Genomic DNA, 4,601 nt, shown 5'->3' on the forward strand with positions numbered 1-4,601 from the left:
GATAGAGGATTATTCTAGTCGTAAAACCCGAGTTTAGCTTATTAAGCTTTTTTTACATGGTGGTTAAAAAAAAATGGCGAGCCCTCAATAATGTATGAATTAAAACCTTAAACATTAATCACTTCTTTGTTTCCCCACTATACTTTAGCAAACGAATGCTAACTATAATGATAGTAGTACGCTCTTACAGTTGTTAAAAGTATAAACTTTTTTTGTTTATATAGAATATTAGTTATACATATAAAACTATACTATTAGTGTTTGACTCCATAGTTTCTGATCTGTGGGAACATATTGATCCTAACCCTGATATTCATCTATTATTTATTGAATTTAATAAAAATTTTTTTGAAGAGAAGTACTTAAAATTTATTTAGTTTTTATAAAATTAATCTTAATTGTTTAAGACTTTCTTCTGTTGAAGTTAAGTGGAGTAAAAGGATGACTTTATGTGCAGGAACTTGTAGATATGAAAGCTTTGGGGGGCTTTGCTTAATTACTTTGAGTGAAGTAAATTTTTTATAGTATATGAAACATGAAACCTTTTAAAAAGTTTTTAATATTCTTAAGCCTTTGTTGAAATACAGAACTAGAAAAGAACTTATTGAAACCCTTTTGCACGAAATGATTCATGGTTAACTAATTTTTGATCCCTTTACTTGCAATAAAAATACTTTAAATCTTTTTTTTTTTTGCTTTATTACTTAGCCCTTCTTTTTATTACTCAAAATAATAAAGATCACGATGCGCACGGCCCCGAGTTTATAAATAATATGACCAGGATTAATAATTTAATCGGTATATTAATTTGAATACTTAATTTTTTTTTACTTTAAAGGAAATTTTATATCTTTTTTATAATAAAATTAATTCTAGGGACCGATATTTCCGTTTATCATAATTTCCATAATGAAGTGAACTTTTATCGTACACACGTTTGGCGTTGCACTGGGCCTTGTCAATTCAAGCCTCCTTTTTATGGTATTTTTTTTTAAAATTTGTTGACTTGGTAATAACTTGGAAATTTTTAAATTTCTATAACTGAAAGGAATAGTTAAGCGAGCGACAAATCGGAAACCTGGTTACTAATTTAATAATATATTGTTAATTATTAAATTATTATCTTGATTAATATATTGAGAAGGTTAAAAATATATACAACTTTTTTAAAATTTTAATTTTCAGTTTGGACTTTTAATTTTATTGGAAACTTATTATATATACTAATTGTTATTATTAAACAAGAAAATACAGCTTTTTATAATATGACTTAAAGAATTAAATTATTTATTTTAATTTTTAAGATTTGACTCAATTTAATTTATACATGTTTTGGCTTGTAATCTTTTTTGAGGAATTTTAAACTTAAATTTATTATTTTTGTATATGATAATATAATTTTAATAAGTTTTAGTTATTACAATCAATTTTTGCAATTTTAATAGATATCTATCTTATAATCTATACAGATGCTATTTTAGCTTGAAAAATTAAAAATTTCGAATTAATTTTAAGAATTTTTTTAAAGAATAATTGTAATTTTTTTTTTAAATTACGATTATCTTTTTCCATCGTAAATAAAATTTGTAATTAAAAGAAAATAGTTTATACTTTTATATATTACATGAACATATTTTGCTTGTTAGGAATTTTAAATAAGTTTTCTTTATTTTATAAGAAAGTTATTACTTTTATAAATGTATTTTTGTGGAGTTTATTAATAAGATTTATAGTTTTTAATTTAATGTTATTTGTAAATTTTTATTTATCAAGTAAATTTCAGTTCATTTACTTTCCAAGTTAATTTTATTTCTAAAAATTGTAATTTCTCATTTTAGAATTATATATACGTAATGTTTTTGTTGTCTAATAAATATGATAAATTATATTGTTATAAGAATTTAGGTAGTTTTTATTTTTATTTATTATTCGTGTTAATTACTTTAATATTTTTTTTTTATAATTTTGATATAAAATAATATAATATTCAACAGAACTTTGACTTTTTTTGCTTTATGTATTTTTTGAAAGACAAGCACTATCAATCATTTTTGTAATATTTTCATACAAGAATTTATAATTTATAATTCTTCTTCAAATATTAAACCTTATTAGTACTAATAACATCTTAAAAATTTTTATATAATAAAACTTTGTAAAAATATATTTTAAACTTATTAGTACTCAATGGAAATTCCTTTTTTCATTTTAATATTAAATGTATTGATAATTTTGAAAAAGAAAACATTAATCCAATTATAATTTACCATTAACTTAGATTTAATTAATTTTAAAATTCTATATATTAAAAAATTTTTTATTTTGTCAGATAACTCTTTTATAAAATATTTTTAATTCAAAAAAGAATTAAAATTAAATTTTTAATTATTTTTTTTTTTAAAAAAAATTTGCTAGTAAAAACAAAGATATGAAGGTTTTTTTATATAAATATTTTTAAACTTAACTTAAATTTTATTATATAAACATTTTTAATTGTTTTTTTAAATAATTTTATTTATCACTAAATTTGTTAAATTATTTTTTTAAATTAAAATTAAAATTAAAATTTTTATTGTAATTTTCTTGTAATAAATAGAATTTAAAACTTTTTTTATTATTATAATTATATTTGTACAAATAATTTTTTGTAAAATTTAATTTATACTTTTTTAATATTAAAAAGCAATTTTAATGTTTTTTAATTAAAATATGTTTTGTGCTGATAATTTTTTTAATTCTATTATACTTTTTAATCTTAAAATCTCAATTTCATTTGAAATTTTTTTTTAAATAATTGTAGTAATGAAGAGAAAATTTGTTTCTTTTACTAAAAATTATTCGTATTAAAATATTTTTTGTAATATTTATTAGGAATTAAAATTATTATAATTTTTTTACTAAATTTTATAAAATTTAAGGTAAGTATGACCGCTGGTTTTATACTCACCAGTTGAACTGTGGTGGTACTTTTGAGAAGATTTCTGCGCCGGAAAAAAAATCCACGAATAGGATTAAAAATAATAACACTGATAAATTTTATATTAAAAATAATAAGAAAGTAGTAAATTTTTATAATAATAATAATAATAATAATAATAATAATAATAATAATAATAATAATAATAATAATAATAATAATAATAATAATAATAATGGTAATGGTAATAAATGTATTAAAAGTAATACTAATAGCGATTTTACTAGAATTCCACTTTTAAATTCTGAATATTATAAAAAATACTCAATTATAAGTAATAGTAATAATAATTAGGGCTGATTGTATGTATTATATTTCTGTCTAATTATTATTTCATATTAAACTTTTATTAAATAATATATATAAAGTTTTCTTTTTTTATATATTTTTCTGCAATAAAAAACTTTGAGTATATTATTAATTAATTTTAAACATATATAATAACTAATATTGGTATTAATTATACTGTTAATTATAATTAAAAGAGAAATGGTATATATTTAAAAAAAATTATTTGATCAATATGCGCATAAATCATTTCTTTTTAATTTTTTTGCGAAAATGATAATTAATTTACTAATAATGAACCAGTAAGTGAGACAATGCCAATGGACTAATAGCTTCTAAAATCTCAAAATAATATGTAATTGAGAATATCTTCGAACACTTTAAATTTTCCCGAAAAATTTATCAATTTTTTATATAAAAGTGATACAAACCTAGAATAAAGTTTACTCCTACTCTTTGTTTTTTGGTTCCATTTTATTAATTGCCCAATAAAAAGCCACGAAATTTAACATTATAATATAAAAAAATACAAGGCTAACTAATTGATTAAGCACGTCCCACCACCTTGTTAATAGCTACGATATGATTTTTATTTGAACATATGTTTATTACGATCAAAAAAACATATAACGTCCACTTTGAAAACGGCGCCGTTCGTTTATCTTACCAACAAAAAAATTAGTTTCTGTATAAAATTTTTTTCGAAGATAAAGAGGTCAGAGCTTTCCAATAAAAACTTTACCGCAAACAAAAATAGTAGTAAAGTTCCTAACGGTACTAATTTTATTGTGCATGAAGCGTTCTTCTGATAATTTCTTATTAATATGCTAGTGCATAAAGCTTCAATGTCTATGGAACAAGTAATCGTTCTCATCTAGAATAGAACTATCTAGCATAGGTCTCAGACATTATGAATTTTTTGTAAAGGAAGGTCTTTATTAAAGCCTGAGTTTAAGGTGTAACCATTTGGCAAGGCCTGCCATGGGTAGAAAACTTAATAAGCATTAAAGAATAGGTATACTTAATTTTTGATTTTAAGTACTTTGGTAAGGAAGCTTTGTTTCTATCCCCTTTTTTTTATAAAGAGGTATTAAATAGTTTAAGACTCGAGTTATATTGTTCCTTAGCCATAACTGCAGGACCTTGAATTTTGTCTGTATTTAAAAATTTAAGATAACGCCTTTTTGATAATTTATTGATGAAAAATTTACTCTTAAAAGGCCACTTTTTCTTTAGAATATATTTATCCTATAATAATTCTATACTATCAAAAAGGGGTTCAGTCTCTTAACTAAATTTAGGAGGCATGTAATCCTTATTACGAAAGTACACTTTT

At 20.8% G+C, this 4,601-nt stretch overlaps 1 long non-coding RNA gene across 2 annotated transcripts; it reads left to right on the top strand.

Annotated features, from left to right (window-relative positions):
* Positions 1 to 295: 295 nt before the first annotated feature.
* Positions 296 to 3,033, top strand: LOC135145766 (uncharacterized). Of its 2 annotated transcripts, none has more exons than XR_010283556.1 (7): positions 296 to 358; positions 408 to 510; positions 571 to 634; positions 709 to 798; positions 877 to 981; positions 1,049 to 1,081; positions 2,919 to 3,033. It is a non-coding gene; the product is annotated as an uncharacterized LOC135145766 (long non-coding RNA). The 2 variants fall into 2 exon arrangements; XR_010283557.1 differs by having other exon boundaries at positions 739 to 798.
* The last annotated feature ends 1,568 nt before the right edge of the window (positions 3,034 to 4,601 follow it).

The sequence above is a fragment of the Zophobas morio genome, unplaced genomic scaffold (assembly GCF_036711695.1).
Source record: "Zophobas morio isolate AGI-343-1 ecotype UQ-CSIRO unplaced genomic scaffold, CSIRO_AGI_Zmor_V1 ptg000179l, whole genome shotgun sequence".
Lineage (NCBI taxonomy): Eukaryota > Metazoa > Arthropoda > Insecta > Coleoptera > Tenebrionidae > Zophobas > Zophobas morio.